This window comes from Triturus cristatus, chromosome 4_2 (genome assembly GCF_964204655.1).
Source record: "Triturus cristatus chromosome 4_2, aTriCri1.1, whole genome shotgun sequence".
In the NCBI taxonomy this organism is placed as follows: domain Eukaryota; kingdom Metazoa; phylum Chordata; class Amphibia; order Caudata; family Salamandridae; genus Triturus; species Triturus cristatus.
Window position 1 is genome coordinate 158,564,674 of NC_140586.1, and position 22,718 is coordinate 158,587,391.

At 47.0% G+C, this 22,718-nt stretch overlaps 1 protein-coding gene across 3 annotated transcripts in view; it reads left to right on the forward strand.

Annotated features, from left to right (window-relative positions):
- The first annotated feature begins 19 nt into the window (after nt 1-19).
- The window catches only part of TIMELESS (timeless circadian regulator), a 318,102-nt gene continuing 295,403 nt past the window's right edge, over nt 20-22,718 (forward strand). The window contains exon 1 of one of the 3 annotated variants that reach the window (XM_085600891.1): nt 20-109. The gene's annotated coding sequence lies outside the window, so the exon portion shown is untranslated. The other 2 variants (XM_085600892.1, XM_085600893.1) reach the window with 2 other exon arrangements.

Below are 22,718 nucleotides of genomic sequence, written 5' to 3' on the forward strand. Positions count from 1 at the left end.
GTCCTTCTTTTATGTTTGGTGCGCCTTCAGGTTCTGGCGCGAAAGTTGCTTCAGAAGGTTCGGGGGATTGTGGCCGGTGACTGACAGCCTCCACCCCAGAAGGGTGAAGGTGAGTTGAGATCGAAGCTCAACTGAGGGGCTTGAGAGCACCCCGAGAGTCTGCTGTTTGGATGCGTTGTAGTCTGCATAAAAGCCTGTATTAAGAATTTGGATTTGGCTGTAATGTTTCATGGGCAGAGGTTGATGGCACTCAACTTTTTTTGGGGGTAAAGTTTAGGTGAAATGGGTGCAGGAACATTTTGGTGAAGTAAAAGTTCGGGTTTTGGAGTGTGATGCTACTTTGCTACAGACTGCCAGCAGATATGGAAATCATGCGTTTTCCCATTCTATGAAGTCCATGCAGGACTAAAGCCAGGCAGGAAGGAGACAGACGTTTGGAAGCATTGTACGTGGGCAAGAAAGTGAATTATAGTCAGGGGTCCGGTTAGATTGTAAGAGGCGAGTAACGAGCATTTGCGATGCAATAGGTCTCGCATTTGTTAAAGTTAGGGCTGCTTGTGTTGAAAATAGGAATATTTTAAAAAAAAGGGAAGTGGAGTTATTATATTTGCGTAGCACTATCGCAAATGGTGCAAAAAGGCAAAAGTAAAGTAAATTGTCATTTTCAACACTAACAGCTCTAACTTTAACAAATGTGGGACCTATTGCATTGGAAATGCAACGGGTCTCGCATTGTTGGAGTTATTGGCATTATAAATGCCAATGTTTTTAGGTCAAGCCTGGGCAGCGCATGCGCTGCGAGGCATGCTATATTTGAGTATGGACTTGAAGCCCCACCCACTCTCTGGCCATATTGGTCATTGGCTTGGGAAATTGTCCTTCGTAAATGCTGGCTTCTGATTCATTAATGGGCATGTTAGTCTCCCCTTAGTACCGCCTTGTCTTCATTTGTAACCTCCCACGAGGACTGGCCCTTTTACTTTGGTTGTTACACGGTACGTCTTATTTAGTCTGTAAGCACTATTTTCTTTAATGAATTTCTCCTACTGCAGGCACAACGTGCTTTCCTGCAACATTCAGCGTGCCATGCACACTTTCACTCTCCAAGCAGCCCGGGACAATGACAGGCGCTTCTTTGCAATGCAATAGGTCTAGTATTTATAAGAGTTTGAGCTATTGGCATTGTAAATGACAAAGCCTTTTATTTATGTGTTAATTATCAAAACAGATTAAAAAAGGCATTGTCATTTGCAATGCCAATAGCTTAAACTCTCGCAAATGCAAGACCTTTTGCATTGCAAATGCTTGTTTACCTAGCGATGTTGAAGGGTGAAGTACCATATGTGGCCAAAAGAGGTGCCAGGGGACCTCTTTTGGCCACATATAGTACTGCCCCCTGTATAATATGTAACATCATAAACTTTATGGACATACAGTAATGTGAAGGATGTTAGCAATTACTGTGCCAATGAGACAAAATACTGATGTACCATGTTATTAACAAAAATGAAATAAAATGTTTTTTTATTATTTTTAAAGTACTGCACCCTGTAAAGTTGGAGTTATTGGCATTATTAATGCCACTTTTTTTTTACCTTGCCAGGTCCCATAGGATCTCTTTTGGCCACATATGGTACTGCACCCTGCAGACGATATGGTAAACTCATCCTACACATAACTCACTGTGTGCAAGAGAGTACCACGAGTACATTCAAATAGCTATGTCCATATATACAATTAGTAGCTTTGAAGTGTGACAAAATAATTATTATAATAATTCCGGATTAGGTTGTACTCTGTGTGAAGCTGATGAAGGGCCATTTATAGAAGGTTTCATATAAATGTGAGATGTGCTAGTGAGTAAAGTAACCACTGCTGGCCTTGCTTAGGACCAAGCGTGCATCCTGAAGCCCTTAAGAAAATAGTGCTTTGAGGCTGTAATTAAAACCTAGGCAGTAACAACTCATGTAACGGGGTGTCCTCATGGGAGGTTACAAGAAGAGACAAGGCTCTACTAAGGAGGGACTCCCACACCTATTGACCAATGAAAAGCCACCATTTACAAAGGACAGGTAAAGGAGGCAATTAAAAGATGGGTGTTAAGTGGGCAGAGCTTTATGCGCATATCCTCAATACAACATGTCTTGAAGAGACTGTGCAAGCGCTGCCTAGGCGAGACTTAAAAACACGAGCAGAGGTCGCTCATAAAATGTTAAAGTGAATCCTGATTTTTTTTTTTTTTTTCTCAGTCACAAAAATTACACAAGTTGTACTAAACATACGTACAAATAAACAGTTCAATAGCATGGCTTGGAGAGCAGCAACATAACATAACCAGCAGTTACGTAACAAGGACAGTTGCAAGGTAATGTAACAGAACATCAATGCTATAACAGCAGCTACATCTTACATAGCGTAAAATAATACAGAAAGCAACTACATAGACAACAGTTGCATATTTCATAACATGACAGTAGCTATATACCATAGGCTGCAACATAACAGAGCTACATATAACATAAACAGTAGAAATACAAAATAACTGCATCTACGCATTACATAATATAACATAAAATACAGACAGAAGCTACATAACATAATATAAAGATAGCCACTAGAGGATCGTTGGAGACTACTTGGTGTGTAATGCAGTACTTTCCTGCGGTGAAGGTTATCAATGGTGTAGCAGGAGTAGTTGCACCAGATCCAAGGTTTTGTTTTAGGAGGCCATCTGCTCCCCATTTATGGTTGATTTTACTACTGAGCAAGGCAATAGAGGGGCATATTTCCTTTATGCCCCCTTGCAATGTCACTGTAGCTTGCTATGAATGGGTAAAGTGCAGCCTTTACCTCAGTCATCCACCCCGCTCCTCTATCCCTGTTTCCCACTCCAAATGTGTCATCAAGGGTGCTAGATGCAAAAGCCAGCAACAGTGAATGTGGTAGTAATGTGAAGTGGGGAGGGTGGTCACCGAAATAGCTGACTTGTCACACCCTCTTTGAGATTCCTGCTGTGCTGACCCCAGTACCCTTAGTTAAACTAAATTTCTCTCCTGAGTCCCATAGATGAGCTGAATGTCTGCCTGCTGCGGTGTCCTGGATCGAGTAAAAAAAAAAAAAAAAAGCTAAAAGCGGCTGCCATCCCCAAAAGACAAAAACAGAACATCTTTTTAGGTCTGACTTGACAGAGCAGCTGTCACTATACTTTTTTGTGATCAACCTAAAAAAGAGCTTTCAGGATTACTACAGAGTGGGCCTTTAGCTCTACCCACATGTTGGCAGAAAGCAGTGCATGTTTTGATTGGGCATAAGTTGTGTGCTGGCACGAAAAAAAGTGCTCCTGTCCATGCATATGATTGTTTATGCAGTTGCCTGAGCCAGCAACCGTATAACTTCCTTAACCTTTTGTGGGGCACACATTCATGGCTCTGTAATTCGCAAAGATTTTGAGAGAAGTATATAGTGTACAGTTTTTGTATTTTTCTGGCAGCTGGACAGATAGGAGGAGGGCTGTCTTTAGGAACATGTTGCTTTATTCAAGTCTCCACACTTTACCTTTCCATCATTAACTTTGGACCTTAGAGTGCAGTTGTGTGTTTGAAAGCAGTATGGCATGTCCAGAGATTTACTAATCTATATGGATTTTAGGGCTTACTTGGCACCACAGCTGTTGCCTGATCTTATAGTGCTCAATAAAAAACAAGCTTTCAGAGTACAGCTGAGAGATGGTCTCATGCTCCACCCACATTTTGTTTTTTCTGAGTACAGAATTTGATTTTGCCAAATGTGTGCATCCACTAAAAAGAGTTCTTGTATTACACTTTTTGGCTTGTGCCAAAGCTTGTACTCCATACACCAGGACAGATTTGGTTATGTGGAAAGCCAATAATCACATCAATAGGCCTCATCTCTTTATTTTGAAATATTATAGTAACAGCAGTAGGCCAGACATATTTGTTGTCAAAAGCATATGTTAAAATCAACAGGCATTTAAGGGTGGGTTGTTATTTCTTAATTTTATAGCCTACAGACAGATATTTTGTTACATGGAATCGCACAGATTACCGTAGTAGGCTTGGGTTTTAGTATTTGTTACCCATGTGACAAATGTGGCTATACGTAATGTGCACTGTGAGAATGAATCCTTGCTAGGCTCTCCTAGGAGAGATAATATTTTGCTTAGCCATCTATAACTTTGTGTGCCTTTCTAGTTTTCTGACTATGGGCCAGACGAGTGTGTTGTGGAAAAGCTTGTGCTCAAAACAGTAGGACTGAGTTGGTTATGGTGACCAGTGATATCACCTGATTGGTGCACTGAGAAAAGTTTTGTCCAATGTCATAGGTGAAATGTTATGACCAAGGCAGTTGGTCTAGCTCATTTATTGTGGAAAGCATTTTTTAAAGCCAATAAGCCTTTAAGTAGTTGGTTATCATCACATTGTCTTACAGAATATAGACAATTATTTTGTTACACATATTCTCACAGATTACCGTAAGAGGCACAGGTTTTTGTGTTGGCTACCCTTACTGACAAACTGTGGGGCCGTTTCATTGTGATGATTCATGTAAGGCCCTATTGTGAAGGGTTGTGTATTGTTTTGCAAACTGTATTTTTCTATATAATGGTTGTCAATGTATGTGCTCTTGAATAGGAGCTGTGTTGGTTAAGGTACAAAAGTAAAATGAATAGGTAAAAAATCATGCCAGATTCCATATGGTTGAACTGTTTATGCAACATAATGACAAAGCATGTAGGTCTGACCTACATATTGTGGAAAACACATGTCAAAGACAATATGCTTTTAAGAATGGATTGTTTGTTTACACTGTGCTAACTTCTGTAGGCATGTATTTTGTTGCATGGAATCTCACAGGTTACCCGAAGTAGGCAAGGGTGTGGGTGACCCACCAGAACAAAGCATGGGGATATAAAGTATGTACAACTCAAATCTCATTAGGCTATTGTATTAGAAATTAGCATTTTGCTTTATCAACTGTAATCTTGTAAATAGATGTAATTTAATGTCTATATACTCAATAGTATCCTTGTGGGAAGGTTTGCGCTCACTACTGTAGCCTGAGTTGGTTCTAGTGGCAAGCCAGTGATAACAGCAATAGGCCTGATTGGTGTGACTGGAAATGTTATACCAGATGCTAAAAGCCGGGTCTTTTTTTATGAGAGGTAATGGCAAAGGGTGCAGCCCTGGCTTATTTATTGTCAGAGGATTTGTTAAAGCCAGCAGGTCTCCAACAGTGGATTGTTATCACAACATGTTACAGGCTGTAGACAGGAATTCACTTGCATGTAATCTTGCAGATTACCAAAGTAGACGAGTTTTGGTGTTGGTCACCATCTGTAAAACCTCGGAGTAGAATTTCATGGTGATGATTCTTATTATACCCTACTGAGATGAGAGGGCTTGTATTGGTTTGCCAACTGTACTTCTTTACATATGTATTATGTTATACTTGTGTGCATGATGCTTGCAAGTTTATCTTCACTTCAATAGGCCTGTATTGGATATAGTGTCAAACCAATGGTAACGATTACAGGCTTTGTCGGATCACTGTGTGAAGTTATGTCGGCTCCTTAGGTGTGATCTATTTATAATGTAAAGTTATGATAAAGCAAGAAGGCCATACTTATTGTAAAAAGTATACGTTAAAGGCAATAGGCTTTTAAAGGTGGGTTGTTGTTGCACTGTGCTAAACCCTGTAGGTAGATATGTAGTTACAGGGAATCTCGCCGTTACAGTAGTAGGCAGGGGTTTTGGTGTTGATGACCCACCGGAACAAACCATGGGGATAGAAGATTTGCCATATGGTAATCTTTATTAGGTTTTGACAACTGTAATTTTGTACATGTTACTTTATTACTGTATACCCGATGGTTGTCGTGTGAGAAGGTTAATCACTAACACAATAGGTCTAAGTTGGGTATGGTGGCAAGCCAATGGTAAAGGTTACTGGCCTGATTTTTTACAATGAAAAGTTATAACGACAGGGCTAAAATATTTTTAGTGAAAAGCATATGTTAAATTTAATAGGCATTTATGGGTGGATTCTTATGATTATTAAAGTCTACAGATAGGTAGGCAGTTACATAGAATCTCCCAGATTACCGTACCAGACATGGGAATGGTGCTGGTTTGACCCCCCCGCCCAACAAACCGTGGGTATGGGTCAGAATCATTGCAAGGCCCTCTTAGGAGAGATAATATTTTGCTGTGCCTGCTATAATTTTGTATACTCTTGAAATTATATAACTGTATGCCTGATGTTACCCTGTGAGAAAGAAACTCAATACAGGAGGCCTGAGTAAGTTATGGTGATGTGGGAATTCCACCTTTTCTTCGTAGTCACCCTTGATTTTTCTCCTTTTACCGGACCCTATATTTCTGCTGGCGTTAGAATTTTATGCACTTTACCACTGCTAACCAGTAGTAAAGTGTCTGTCTGTGATCCCCCTTAAAACTTAGTCGATATGGCATTTTCCTAATTGGCATATTTAACTTGCCTATACATCTCAAGTATATGGTACAAAGTGTAATCAGGGCCTGAAAGTTAAATGCCACTAGTGACTGCAGCAACCATTGTGCCATCCACTACATTGTTAGTGCAAATATGGTTTCAGGCCTACCGATGTAGCCTGACTGTAGCAGTGTAAAAACAGCAATTCGATGTGTCACTAATTAAAGTCTCCACAGATCGCTTCAACACTGCAATAAAACTACAGGACATTTCTGTAAGATAACTGTGAGGGCACCATGGACAAGACTATTCTTGTAGGACACTAGTGAATGTATCCTCTAGTGATAGTCCTTGCACAACTACACCAATGAGGGAAACTCCAGAGACCCATTTTGACATTTAGCCTATGCAGGCCATTGTAAAAGGGCAATAACACGTGTAATCTTCACAGACCAATCTTCCCAGAGGACTCTTGGCAAATACTGGCTGTGCACCTCATTTTAAAAAGAGAAACCATGCATGTAGAAGGACACTAAAGAAGGCTTTCTACAGGCCATTTTCGTTGTGATAGAACAAAAGAAGCCATCTCAGACCACTCTAAAAGGGCAACAACTAATGCTGCATTAGGAGACCATTCTCGCACGGAACTCCCAGCAAGAGTGTCCTCTAATCCTCATTGTACAAGTACACGCACATGAATGCAGCCGCTACAGATGGCCCTCATGAAGGTGTGGGAGCTGCTACAAAAGACTAAATAGTTTCAGTGCAACCCCTGAGCACCCAACGCCCCTACCCACCATGTCCTCCATGTGTAACCTACTGTTACTGGTGTGCTGATTATGTACTGGCCACAATAGTATTTCAAGCGACATATACAATAGGGTGTATTCTCCACAACATCTGACACATGATGTCTATGTGTCCGTGCCCCCTCCCCCTGCTGGAATGGGGATGGAAAAGTGTTTGTGTTATGCATCAGCATGGTACTATCGCGATATGGTTGTGCATTTTGTTCAAGGTCCGTGTGGTCATGGGAGCATTTCATCCGATTTTGCCTGGACTGCCAGGAGTAGTGTGTCCCAGCTTGTGTTAACAGCTCCCCTCTTTGTCTGCTGATATTCATGTGCCATCCCCTGTATCGCTGCTGTGCTCCACTTGATTAAGTCTTGCAGCCATTGTGTGATCGGTGGGCGCACTGGTGCCCTTCAATGCATAGCAATCGGTGTGTGCTTTGTTGTCTTTGTTTGTGGTAGATCCCAGTTGATCCTGGGGTTCTCTGGCAGGGTTTCCATCATTTTAAGTCTTTTTAAACATTTCCACAAACCTATTGGTTATGGGGTGGTATGCTGTGGAGGAGTGTAGTTCACACTATTTTGCTCTCTCAACGCTCTAATGTGAGTGGAGATGAAGATTGTTCCCTGATCGAAAAGCACTGTTGTAAGGAATCCAAGCCTTGAAAAGATCCTAGTTAGCACTTTTGCAGTTGTGCTCCTCCGAGGTACCAGCTCAGGATACCAGGTGACATGATCCACCACAACTGTGATATACATTTTGCCTGATGCTTGGAAGAGTGGATGACCAAAGGAACCAACAATGTCAATTTCTATCCACTTGAACATAGTACCTACTACTGTCAGAGGCTATAAAGGTCTCTTGGTCTTACCGCCTGACTTACCGCTCAATCGGCAGGTAAGACATGTTCTACAGAACCCCACTGCATGCCTGACCAGTAAAATCAAGAATCAAACCTTTCCTAGGACTTTTTTATGCCCAGGTGTCCTGCCAAGGCACTCAACTTTTGCTTGTAGGAATTCTTCCTGGGTAGGTTCTTCAATAGCTAACAAACCTTGCAGCCCTGACACTGAATGCTACTCCAATACCTGGTCCGCTTCGGGGGCCTCCTACTCCTTTCCCTCTGGAGGAGGGGCAATGGACGCCACAGACATGTGCCTTCTGAGGGCCAGCCCCGATATGCTCATTACCTCTCTTGGCCTTGCTCATCTGGGATTGAGACTGACGCACAGCCTCTGGTCCGATTTACACAGCTAACATGGTGCAAGCCTTGTAAGCTTCTGGTACTAAACCAATGGCTTTAAAATCCCTGCACTAGAGACCACCCCCTAGCACCCTGTTTCTCTTTAACTCCCTCATCGACCATGGCTAACTAGCCATTGATTTCCACCTCAGCTTGGGTAATCTGGGATGCAGTGCTGTTCCCCACTGGATACTAAGAGTGTGCTGGACTGAGACACTACCTCTCAACCATAGTCTTGTAAGCCCTTGTATCCCGCAGGGCAGGAACCTTATTGAAACTAGCCTCCAACCCTGTGGTATTAGCATGTATGTGCTTAAGAGCATCTGAGTTACTTTCCCAAATGTGCCTTGCTACTAGCGTTGAGTGCAATAGGGCCCTCTTTGTTTTTCTCTTCATGTCTAACACACTTGCTATAATGCGTGCAGCTGGCACAAGGCCCATCACTTAACAGGACTTCTGTAGCACCCTTCCTTATGACACGTAAAAAACATGATAACTTTGGGCTTGGAAGATTCTTCCTTTGTTCCGTTTTCCGTGTGTTTCTGACTTGGATCCCAATTCCCTTTTTGCTTTGCCCTTCCGTGGACCCTTAAGAATTGCCCTGGCCATTACCCTCCGATTTGGAAACAGTCTGCTGACTTTCTCTCTCTCTCTTTTCCCTAGAGCCATCATGCTCCAGCCCTTTGTTGGCCCTTTCAGCTAACCACTTTTCAACTAACACTGTACGTTTATCTGCATTCTGTGCTGTCACGTCTGGCAGGTATAGCTTATGTGGGGTATGGCTCTCCTTTTTGAGTTTTTGTCACCATCAACTGCTTAAGTCATGAAAACCCTTGGCCTTCATCCCTCTTGCCCACTCATTCCAATAATGCAACAAATCATGAATCAAAGAATTGAACGGAACACCGTCTATTTGCTTTTTTTACTTGAATCTGATGGTTAGACACAAACGAAACAGGTAGTAGTGTTCCCTACAAGGAAAATGTCCGCACCTTCACTAAGTAAACAAACGTCTTATGATCATAAGATAGAAAATATATAGAGGATTCTTATTACTACTTTTAAGCCATCACTATCCAGGTGCTTGAATGGCCCAAAACACCTACTACTAAAAGGTGTTAACAGCACACCTAGGTGTGCAACCAAATTTCACAAAGAACATAGGCATATACAGCACACCGTTAACTGTTATTAAGATCCTTAGGAAATATATATATTTCTTCGTCACAGACAGTAACAGTTCAATGAAATCATTTAAGACAATAATCCAGAAGAATCAGACGATCCTCTTGCTATTCAACAGTCTTTATTTGAGTTATAGATGAATAAAAGTATCCCAGCATACAACTTACCAGCCGACATGTGTTTCGTCTTATTCTAAGACTTTTTCAAGGCATGAACATTGGATCGAACACCAGAAAAAACAACTGGGCCCAGATAGATAACCGTCACGTTTCGCAGTATATCAATTGACGCGCTCAAACAAATCAGTTCTTGCAATTAATGCAATTGTTCTCCCTGTATATCTTTATAGGGATTGAAGAAGCATCACTGTCCAATGTATATAAACATCTTCCATTAATATCTCACCCGGTCCAACCATTGTATGTTAAGACCTTTTATGTGTGTGTCGAGTGGCCGATCCGCCAACCATGAATCTGATGGTACTGAGCTGGCTTCAGCCCAAACAATATGAGAGCTTTCTTAATTTTGCTCAGAGTTCATTTGATCAGCTAAATTCTCCTAATGACTGCTGTTCCTTCTATGGGCATGCTTATTAAAGTGGTTGATTTTGACCCATTATTCACAACCTGTGCTCTACAATCAATTTCAAAACTTACAAACTATTCCAAAATATTGTGGCCTTACACATAAATGTACCCAAGCTCTTTTGGAACCTTTGCAGGTACTCCCACAGAGATGGAGATGGCATAAAACATTTCCTAGCTATCGTAACGGAAAGTTTCAATTCTATTAAGGACTCGGAGGCAAGGATTCTGCTATTCTTTCTTCACTTTATTGAATGGCAGCCATTTGTAGTCAAGCAAAACAAACCACTATTCCCATGAACCATAGGGAATAAACAGACAAAAAAACAATAGAGAGTCCATAACTAGAGTGTCCCATCTTCTGTACCAATCACAGGCCCACAAGGTGCTGGTAGTCCTCTGTCCCTGTCTATTCCTCCTCTTTCGTCGCTCGGTCAGCCATCAAGGACGCTTCAAGAATCTTGTTTGTTGGAATCGCCTGCAAGGAGCAAAGGCATAGCGTAAGCGACAGAAATGGTTAAGGATCAACCCTGCGGGAGAAAGCAGCTCATGACAATCACAAGAACTTGTCAGCAGAGTAAACCTAAGTAAGGCAAAACTTTACTTACTCCAATACGAGGGAGGGAAAACATCAAGGAACTTGTACCCTGGGTGGGATAATAATAATTAATAGAATTGAAACTTTCCTTTACGATAGCTAGGAAATTGTTTCATTCTATGTCAGGACCGGGGGCGAGGATTATGCCCGTTTAAAGCTTACTCACCACCAAGTGAGCCATATCAATCACCTGTTTAAAGTTAAACCGCTTAAAGGTAGAGTCTGAAGACCAGTCTGCTGCATTCAGAATGTCTTCCAGATGCGCTCCCATGGTGTATGCTTTGGAGGCCATTGCCCCTCTGGTAGAATGCGCTCCAAACGTGCGTAAGTTGATACTGGCTTCCTGCATTACCCACCGAACCCAGCGTGCAATCGTGGGGGAGGACACAGCCTTGTGAGGCTTCCTCTGTGAAATGAGTAACTGGTGTTCCCCGGGAGGTCGAAACTCCTCCGACATCTCCTCATATGCCTTGAGGCAAGATACCACACATAACTTCGGGGAATCCGGGAAAGCGGGGTAGGAGATGGATTTCATCCCGCATTTGGTGCGTCTACGGATAGTAAATGTAACCCCTGTTGGAGAAAAAATCCTACCAGAGACATCCAGGGCTCTGACATCCGAAACTCGCCTGCACGAGACTAGACACAGCAGCATCGCTAGTTTCGCAGAAAGTTCCTTTCTAGAGAGGAATCTATTCGGTTGCCAGGAGAGAAATAAGTTCAAAACCTGATTGACATCCCATAGTTGCGAGAACCATCGACCATGGTGTGTCCGGCAGAGATGGCGGAGTGTAAGGTATTGATAGACCTATAAGCCAGACCCCCTTCTGCTAGGGAGGCCAAATAATTTAAAATGGAGGTCACATCCGCTGCCACGGGATTGATACTCCGTCGCAAACACCAACGATACCACCTTCTCCAGGTGGAACAGTATCTTTTGACTGTGCTGTCAGCCTAGGCTTTGGCCATGAATCTCTCAGCCGTTCCCGAAAGGCCTGGGACCGCCCATCGTCCCCTGTAATCCGCCACGCCATCAGGGCCAGAGATCCCTGCTCGATCAGAGGGTGAAGAACCCCTTTCGGATTGAGGAAAAGAGTTGGAAACAGGGGGAGTGGGATTGGAGAATCCCAAGTTCCAGTAGAACCGGAAAACAGACTTGCCATCTCCAAATCAGCAAAATGAGCACCACGTCCGCCCTTTGACGCCGAACCTGGGCTGTGACCCACGTTATCATGGCAAACAGGGGAAAGGCGTAGCCTGTTTTCTCCTGCTAATTCTGCAGGAACGCGTCCGACTCCTCCGCAAGGGGATCCGGTCTCCAGCTGAAGAACCGGGGAAGCTGGTGATCCAGGCGGGAGGCGAAGAGGTCCACTGAGAAGGAACCCCAGATGCTTTGGAGATTCGTGAATACCCCCGGGTGTAGTCTCCAGAGACTCAAGTCGTGGAAGTGGCGAGATTGGTAGTCTGCCACCTGGTTGTCCTGACCGGGGAGATATTCCGCTGTGACCGAGATCTGGTGATCTAGGCAGTACTGCCAAAAGTTCGCTGCGAGGTCCGAGATGGCCTTCGAGCGTGTGCCTCCCAAATGGTTGATATACCGGACCGCTGAGATATTGTCCATCTTGCGAAGGACGCTTGACCGGATCGAGTCCTTGGTCCAGCACTGGATTGCGAATGAGCCTGCCACAAGCTCCAGACAGTTGATGTGTAACTGTTGCTCTGACGGAGACCACACACCTCTCGCCCCAGCCGGATCTGCTTGTGTCGAATTCGATGATGATATCTGGCGTGGAACCAAAAATGGCTCGTCCATTCCAGGCATCCATGTGAGAACAACCACTGGAGCTCCTCTCTGGCGTCTGCCGACAGACTCCCCTTGTGAGAATAAGAGAGGCCTTTGCACAGGTGTGTAGCCTTGAGATGCTAGAGGGCTCTGTAATGGATCGGACCCGAAAAATTGCTTGAATGGAGGCCGAGAGAAGGCCTATAATGCGAGCTAGCTGCCTGAGAGATTTCTAAATCTGGGCTAAAGATCTCCGAATCTCGTCACTTATTTTCATCATTTTGCAAGAGGGAAGGCTGAGGATGGACTCTACGGAGTCTATAGCAAAGCCGAGAAAAACCTCCTTCTAAGATGGAGTCAGAGTGGATTTGGCCTCGTTGATCACAAATACGAGATTCTGAAGGAGGTCGACCGCTGTCTGGAGGTTACGAGAGAGCGTACTGGGGTCCTGAGCCATCAGAAGAATGTCTAGATAGACTATGAGCCTCATGCCCGATGCCCGCAGGCGTTCGATCACCGGCCTGGAGAACCTTGGTGAAACACCAAGGGGCGGAGGACAGGCCAAAGGGGAGAGTGGTGAACTTGTGAGTTCTGTTCCGCCAGGGGAATTGTAGAAAACGCAGATGGGGTGGGAAGATGAGGATCGCATGGTAGGCGTCCGTGAGATCGAGGCGTGCCATCCAGCCGTTGATACGAAGAATGTCGCGAAGCAGATGGATGCCCACCATCTTGAAGTGGCGATAGACCAGCCACTCGTTGAACTCGCGTAAGTTGATAACCGGCTGTTTTCCCCCATCCGGCTTGTCCACTAGAAAGAGGTTGCTGAGGAATCCTCTGGGGTGCGGCAGGGTTACTGCGACTGCCCCTTTGTCCAGTAGAGACTGGACCCCCTGATCGACCAGAGCGGAGTCTGCCTTGGAAAACCAGAGCGGACAGGGGGGCCATGGGCTGCGAAGGTACTCCAAGAAACTCTGTGAAAACCTTTCACTGTTTGTAAGACCCAGGCGTCCCCTGTGATGGATGTCAAGGTTGGGACAAAACACGCCAGACAACCCCCAATTTTAGAAGGGAAGAAGGGAGAACACTCACTGGAAGAACTGGAGATGCCACCGCCTCTGCCTCCTCTGTTCTTGCCTTGCCGTCCTCGGGTGGGGTAAAAGTTGCCAAAGCGGGCCTGGTCTTAATTTTGCCCGTTATTGGAGCCCTGTCCCCTGTGTTGGTTAGGACGGCCGGACAAGCGGCCCCTTCCTCGTCAGGCCCCTCGGAAAACCCGAGGGTGAAACACCTTCCTAATGGAGGATTGCACTTTGTCCAGGGAGGTAAAGGTATTTACAAACCTCCCCAACTCCTTAATAAAGGGTTCGCCAAAAAGGCCGCCTTGTGCAACAGGACTCGCCTCGGAGTCGGCCAGGTCCCCCAGCTTAGGGTCAACCTTGATGAGGAGGGACCTGCGCCGCTCTGTGGATATCGCGCAGTTGGTGTTTCCAAGAAACACCACCACGCACTGGGCCCAAGAGGAGAGGTGATCTGGGGATATGAGCGAGCCTGCCACATTGGCCTCGTCCGCCATGTCCAAGATTTTGGTAATTGGGCCCTAGGCGTCCAGAAGTTTGTCCTGGCATGCCCGCCAGGACCTGTCAATGCCCTTCTTCGGGTCCTTGACAAACTTCTGGAGAAAAGTGGCCATTCTAGGGTCAATGTCCGGCGTGGTGGCGACTTTCCCCTCGAGGGAGGGGCGTGGACACTCCGCCCTAAGGCAGTTGCGGGCCGTGGCTTCAAGCGAGCGGCGGATCCGACTGGCAACATATTGGGCAACCTTGTCCGAGGGGGCCTAGTCGGAGGACCGCGGGTGAAGGATATCATCCGGGTCCAACATGTCCGTGCAGAGATTCTGTCCGTCTGGGGAAGGAGCCGGGAGGGAAGGATGCTAAGGACGAGATGGGCCGGCTGCGTCGTCCGCATCTCCTTGGTCCCCGTCCCCAGTGGTAGCTGGAATCGCTGGGAGAGTAGTGGCAGGAATCGATGGTGGAGTAGTGCTGTCCAGAAATGCCTGTTTAAGGCTGTCAAATGCATCTGGGTCCACCCCAGTGACCTTACTATGTTTAGCAGGGGGCTGCAGGTCGCTAGAGAACCGCTGGGAGAAGGGGCAGTAGGCAAGATCTGGGAGGCCTTTGCCAGTTTGTCACAGGGCTGGTCGACTTTCCGGGATAACCTTTCTTCAAGGGGGTCATGGCCTGTTCCTCCGCTTTGTGGATGGATGCCTCCACAGCGTCATAAAAGTCCTCATCCCATTGCAGGGCAGTAAGGGGATCCTCCCACTGGTCGTCTATGAAGACTTCATCCTGGTAATCCTCCATGGATTAGGTTGGTGTAATACCAGGTAAGTAAAAGAGTAGGTAGGGTCTACCAGGAAAGTATTACTGTGAAGTGGTATGCCTCAGGTTAAAGGGTGGCTGGGTGTCAGCCTATGGTAAGAGCGGGCAGTGCTCGCAGTAAGAAGAGGGCTCAGAGCCCGGAACCCAAACAGCCCTGGTGCCAAGTGTAAATAAGGGCGGCCTGCGAATAACTGGTCCCAGCAGAAAATGTCTGCAATACTGACTCGTATATACTACAGAGCGTTATAGGCCTAAAATATACGGACCCCAAAGCAGGGAGAACTGCCACCAACTGCCTAATGGCAGGTACAGACCCGAGGTTCGGGCGTTCAGGGGGTGTGAAATGAACATTGTATAAAGGGGGAATTGCCCTAGGCAAATAAACACGGACCCGGGTCAGGGGTGTAGCGCAGGCAAAGACCAGGCTCACGCGGCAGTGCTGCTCCGGATTCTGAAGCGCTCTGGAATGCGCGGAAACCCTGGCATGCACGCCGCGTCAAACGCGTAACCAAGCTCCCTATAACGAGGAGGCGCGGTCAACATGAGCCGGCACCAACAACGCGGCCGCTAGGGAGGTTAGACACTGCCACGGCCGAACGCAAGTCGCCGAGTAGCGGCGGACTCGCTCAAATGTGACAGACAAACCTGTAAAAACAAAGAGAGAACAAGAAACGCTGAAAACAGGCGGGCGCGCATTCACGAGCACGCGCCACCTCCAAACAGCTGTGAGGGAAACAGCACGGGAAATACCTCTGAAAAGGGTATAATGAACAGCAACAGCGCAGCGCACAAACAGGTGAAACAATTTACGAAAAAATGCTCAAAGAAGCCAAAGCATTAACAGAATAAGCAATCCAGGAAAAACTGTTAGAGAATAAGAAAGTCGGACTTGTATTGGTTGCAAGCAGTGAAGAAAAAGGAGGAATGGACAGGGACAGAGGACTTCCAGCACCTTGGGGGGCCTGTGATTGGTGCAGAAGATGGGACACTCTAGGTATGGACTCTCTATTGTTTTTTGTCTGTTATTCCCTATGGTTCATGGGAATAGTGCTTTGTTTTACTTGACTACAAATGGCTGCTATTCAATAAAGTGAAGAAAGAATAGCATAATCCTCGCCTCTGGTCCTAACATAGAATTGGTTTTCCCAGATAGATCTGCTTTTGCTATATCCCAAGATCTTTCCTTTCTAAAGCTATCCTTTCTGTCGCTAATTCTTTGTTTTGACATTTTATCTCTTTCCCTTCTTCTTTCCTCTTAGGCACATTTCTCCTTTCCTCTTTTGAATGGTGAGCTAATCTCAACTTCTCTCTTGAACTCCCAGGATTTATCCAGACTTCGCTTTCTGGAGTCTGTCGGACTTAAACCACCCAGAGGAATAACTCCTGGAGCTGGTGGCCAAGGTACCATTGAATTCTGGAGCGGAGAGCTTGGAGGGGGAATGCGGTTCACAATGTGAACTGTTTAGGGTGACCAGGAGGATGCTTCTCTCACACGAATTGCTCCTGACTTCCTCTCTGGCAGTCGCTTGCTCTGGGTATTACCTCAACTGGCAGATGTTGGACTTCTCCCCTTGGACAGTCTCTCCAGTTGCAGGGACAGGTGCACTCCTTTCTTCTCTTCTCTTAAGAGGCAGATAAGCTTTGGGGCACAACCCCAGCTTTTCCACCAAAAAGTGCAGACTTCAAGCGATGTTCCATTACCTCTGGGATACTGTTGGTCGGTCGGACAACAGCCCTGGTCACACAGCAGTCCTGTGAGTAGTCTGTAGAAAACTCAATTTCTAGATCATGAAGAACTTGGAACTGGAACAAAGTGCGGTGGTTTGGATCCCACTTAAATACTCATATTCTCTCTCTGAGATTTCAAACTGATTTTGGTGGATTCACTTACAAATGTTGTTTTCAGGCTGCTCTCCAGACACAGCCTTTTGTGCAAAGTGACGACACTCTTTGCCGGTAACAATGGGGCTGGCTCTCAGCAGGAGAACCCAAGACATGGGCACAATGAGGTGAGCTTACTTCACTTGGCTATCATCAGCCTTCCTGAAGCAGTAATTAAAACCAGACAAAAGGAAAAGCCTAACTTAGAACTTTTCTCACCTTAAACAATAGGAACTGCATGCCACCCTTCACCCCACCAACTACTAAACAGTCAGTGTTCATTAGGAGCTAATTAGGAGTCTTTTGCTAACTTGGCGAACTAGCAGATCCGGCAACAGCATCCCCACGATGGAGAATCTGGATTGAGCGACCGAGAATTACTGTTGGCACAAGAGAAACAGACGGAGCTGTCAGGAGATCGCTACTTCTCCACTATGCTGGAGAAGAAATCTATAAACTATTCAAACACCTACCAAATACAGGCATCACCACAGACTATGATGCAGTGGTGAGGGCACTCAATGCCCACTTTGACCAGCAGCTCAATCCAGACTTCGAGAGGATCAAGCTGTGTCAGGCCCGACAACGTCCATTGATGCCTTCTATGTCAGATTACGCAAACTAGCTAGCACCTGCTCAGCGGACGACCAGCCCAAGGAGAGCCAGGCACAGGTCATCCAAGAGTGCAAAGTCAAGGTGCTCAGAGGTCTAATCCTGCGCCAACCCAACATCAGCCTAGAGGACATCCTGATTCTGGCATGACCTGTCAGTGGCGTGGGTCAGCGAAATGGACCAAGCCTTTACACAGGCTCCGGAGAAATTAGTGAACATCAAGACTCAGCCTGCTGACGCTATCCGGGTGAGAAACAGGAGTGCCACTACCGGGAGGCAGAAATCGCCAACAACCAAGTCAAAATGTGGGTACTGTGGCTGAGAGGAGACAGACATGTGGCTGAGAGGGGCCAGACCTGTGTTAACTGCAGGATCCCCAACCATTTTGCGTCGGTCTGCAGGAAAAAGTCCCGAGGCAAAGGTACTAAAGACAACCGACCACTATTGAAAGCAGTGCGCCAACTATCTATCATGAATCTTGTGAACCAGGATGAACCCAGAGGGGCAGGGAAATCAAATCGCTGCCTTGAAGACTCCTCCCCCAAAGAAAAAAGGACTTTTCTCTCCTTCACACAGGAGCTGAAGTGCTGCCAGAGACCACAGCCAGCATGTGTCGTCTGTGTAGCTGGGTCGGATGTCAAGGCCATTATTGACACAGGACCGTCAGTCAATGTAATGGGGATCCAGCAGTACAACCGTCTTCAACCCAAGCCACCACTGACTCCATCGCAGACCAGGATCTTCGCCTATGGAAGCCACTCCCCGCTACCCCTCCAGGGGCGGATGTCCATGCCAGTACAGTCTGACGAGCAAGAAGTCATGATGACGATCCACCTCATTGACCAAGCGGCAGTCACACTGCTGAAGACCCCTGGGCCTGGTATCCTTTGCCAGGAGTGTCCGAACACACATAGTTGATGACCTGCTAAATCGATTCCCAGAGCTGTTCAAAGGGTTAGGGTGCCTCAAGGGCACCGCAATAAAGCAACACATTGACTAGTCAATCACATCGGTGGCACTAAGACACCGCCGCATCCCGTTCCACCTCTGACCACTAGTGGAGAGAGGACTCGAAAAACTAGAACAACTAGGAGTCATAGAAAAGGTGTCAGGTCCAACCCCATGGGTCTCCCCGATGGTGATCGCCGAGAAAACCAACCAACTGGGAAAGATACAGCTGTGTATCGACATGAGGCTACCGAACGGTGCCATCAAACGGAAACGACACATTACGCCCATCATGGACGATATCATTGCGGATGTCAACAGTTCCCGATGGTTCTTGAAGCTGGACCTCAACGCCGGATACCACCAGTTGCCCCTGGCGGAAGAAAGCTGGTACATCACCACCTTCAGTACCCACCTGGACTGCGCCGAGAAACACTCAAACTTTGGGATCTCGTCAGCCACCAAGGTCTTCCAGAACACCATACGCGAAACCTTGTCTGGCCTCCCTGGTGTCCTGAATGTCAGTGATGACATACTCATCCACTCTTCCAGTGGAGCACCACGAGCACCTGAAGGACACACTGCAGCGCCTCAGCAAACATGGGGTGACACTGCACCGGGACAAGTATTTGTTCTTTCAACCTTCCCTTGAATTCTTTGGATACATTTTCAACCAAGACGGAATACAGGTAGAACCCTGAAAGTCACAAACAATAAAACAAGCGTCTGCACCCAGCACGCCCTCGGAAGTGAGGAGTTTTGTCGGCATGGCCACCTATTGTGGGAGGCTCATCCCTGAACTTGCAACCTTGGCAGAACCTCTCAGTGCTCTCCCAAAAACGGACGCTAAGTAGGTGTGGAGCCACCGGGAAGAAAAATCGTTCCAAAAGATTAAAGATTCCCTCCTCGACAAAGCCACACTCGTATACTTCAACCCTGAACAACACACCAAATTGTTAGTGGACACCAGCTCAGTCGGGCTAGGAGCCGTACTCGCCCAAGAACAGGAACTTGGGTGATGGGCAGCCCTAGCGTTTACAAGCAAAGTGACCTTAACAGAGGAACGGTACGCACAGATCGAGGAGCAAGCACTGGCCATCAAGTGGGCGTGTAGACATTAACACCTCTACCTGAGTGGCCAGCCCTTCAAGGTTCGGACCGATCACCAGCCTTTGGAACCACTCTTCAAGGGGTCAGCCCCCCACCCTGGGGATTGAGAGGTGCACCATCCAACTGCAACATTGTCAGATGGAGGTGGTCTACAGACCGGGATCAAAAAACCCTGTATATTTTCTTTCACGTCACCCCACGCCTCCAGAGAAGCAAGACCGCCCTGATGAGGTAGAAGAGTACATCCAAATGATCCGGAGGGCAGCATGCTCTCGAGCATTGAGCGTGGATGACATCATGGAAGCAGCAGAGTCAGATCCAGTCCTTGCCAGAGTGTGCAGTACCGTACAAAGCTGAACATAGAGAGACTTCCTCGGGAAGCCAACGACTAGGCACCGGAGGTCCAAGATAAACTGATGAAGATGTGGACATTGTCTGACTAATTTAGCGCTACCCAAGATGGGATCCTACTGCGAGGGTCTCGCATTGTAATCCCGAAAGCCATCAGACAACAGGTCACGCAATTAGCGCATGGAGGACATCAAGAAACCACGAGAATAAAGTTAAGAATGAGGGAAAATGTGTTTTTCCCGGAGCTAGAAGCAATGGTAGAAGACCTAGTGTGAAGATGCCCAGCATAGCAAATGACAAGTGCACTGGAACACCTGGCTCCGATGATCACTGAAGAACCATGTACTGATCCCTGGTCCAAACTGCACATGGACTTTGGAAGCTTCCCCGATGGAAGGACCACTCTCATTCTCGTGGATGCACACTTCAAGTATCTGGTGGTAGAAGTGATCACCTACCCTGCGTTCATCCATGTGCCTCTATTCTAGAAAAGGTATATGCAATTTTCGGCCTCCCAACAGAAATCCAGACCGAAATTGGACTCCCGTTTCACAGAGCAGAGTTTGTGAATTCCTCAAACAGTGAGGGATCCGACCCCACCCCCCGTATCATCCCACAGTGGCTGCAAGCCAACGGCGACTTACAAAGCTTTATGCATACGCTAAACAAGGCACTACGCATCGCCACCGTGGAACAAGCCAATCCTGAGCAAAACCTCTACCCATTCCTCAAGGAATATCGGAGCACTCCCCACTGCATCACTCAACAAACTCCTTGAGCCTTGATGTTTTATGGGCAGTGGAGGGATCTGGTCCCCACTTACCCAGGATGGGTGCTGCCACCCCATGACACCCAGAGGACCCAAGCACGGCGCAACACAGAAGCCAGCGCACGACACCGGGCCAGACCAAACCAAGGCCACTTTGGCCTGGAGATGGCGTTTTCCTCAGAGACCGTCAACGGGGGTAGAAGTTCAGGACTCCATATGAGCCTGGGCTAAGGACAATCACTGCAAATGATGGCACCATGGAGACTGCCAGGAAAGGACAGGAAGAAATATCAAGGAACATCACCTGGTTCAAAGAAGTTCTATCATCACCATCAGCCCCAGGGTTGGGCACAGACTAAGACCACTCTGGCTGGCGGAAACCCGATGGTGGCAACACGGTTAAACATGCCACCAAAAGTCAAATCCCAACAAACACCCATGAATACCATCAAAGCACTCCACAGAGTGCACCATTTTTCAGTAAGCTCCCCCTCCGGAGTCGGCTCCATCGATATCTTTGGCCGAATCCCCAACCAAGCCGGCGGCTCCAAACTTTGGATGTTGAACACCATGAACTCAATTCTTCAAGACCGAGTTGGGAAGGGATGTAGCAGGTCAGCAGGCTTGCTACGGAAGTCAACCACAGGATGTATGCACACGTCATCAGGGACGGGTCAATAAATGAGTGGACCGCTGGAGGTTAAACTCCGATCCGACCACATGAGGGTGAGTGACATTTATTTTCATGCAGCGTTGTTTAGCATTTCCCTATACTAGGCCTAACCGAGACGCAACAAGTAGTCCACTGCCTAGTATGAGGGGACACTTGGGGGCATATTATCAAGCACGGCGATAAAATTACCGCCGCTTTAGCGGCAGAAAACTGCCGCTAAAGCCGCGATAATGGGTTTGATAATATGCCTTTGAGAATTCCAATAGAAGCCTATGTTGACACCAGAAACATGAACTTCTATTGTAATCCCCAAGTGCATATTATCAAGCCCATTATCGCCGCTTTAGCGACAGCTTTCTGCCGCTAAAGCGGCTTTAATTTTAACGCCGTTTGTTGATAATATGCCCCCTGGTGCGTTGCTTCAGGTCACCCCAAATGACTTGGACCTCCCAGTGTGAGGAACAGGGCTAGTCCTCTGCGCAGCTTGCCACCAGGGCAAAAAGAAGTCAGGATACCAGTTTAACGTACAGTCGCAAACAGTAAAGAGTTGACACAGTCCTTAACCTAGCAGGGGAAATTCCCCTCCCAACAACAGTCCTTAGCGCAATCTGTGCGTGCTAGTGTCGGCATCAAGATAAGTGTTACTGTCTGGATGCAACAGGTCATTGGAAATGGAAGCTGCTGCGTAAAACCACGAAAATCCACGGGTGAATGTGTTTCTGCCCTGGCACGTGGGCAGTGAACGCGTGCGGAGGCTCGAAGACAACAAGCTGCGCCGGATTCGGGCGCGAGCTCGGCAGGTGCTGCGCGCTTCCGCTGGAGCCGGGTTCGCAGGGTTCACGCTGGCGAGCTCTCCTGCGGCTCTGCTTCCCGCAGCATCCAGGGCTTCTCCGGTCACGTTGAGCGTCCGGCAGCTGACCGCGCCTCACGTTGCTCTTGAAGCCTGCCCGAAGGTAACTGGGGTGGGGTGGAGAGGAGGAGACGGAAGAGAAGCTTGCACCAGATCGATGGCTTTCCACGGTCCCAATTACAGGCACATGGAGGGGGTTGTTTTTGCTCTATCGGGAGAAAGCTTAAGAAGAAATATCTCAAAGAGCACCGTCCATTCTTGCACAAATCTGTCCAGTCTGAATAGGAAGCAGCGGCGACACCGTCTCCCATAGCAGCGAGGCTCGACACAGACTAGGGAACTGTGCGGGCGAAGTAAATAATTGTTGAAGGGTACCTATGATGGAATAAACATCGAGAGTACTTAGGTGCAGTTTTTGAGAGAACCCAGGTCCCTTCCAGTGATGAACTTTTCCTTTACAGCGTAAGGTAAGAAACATCAGACTTTGAGTATT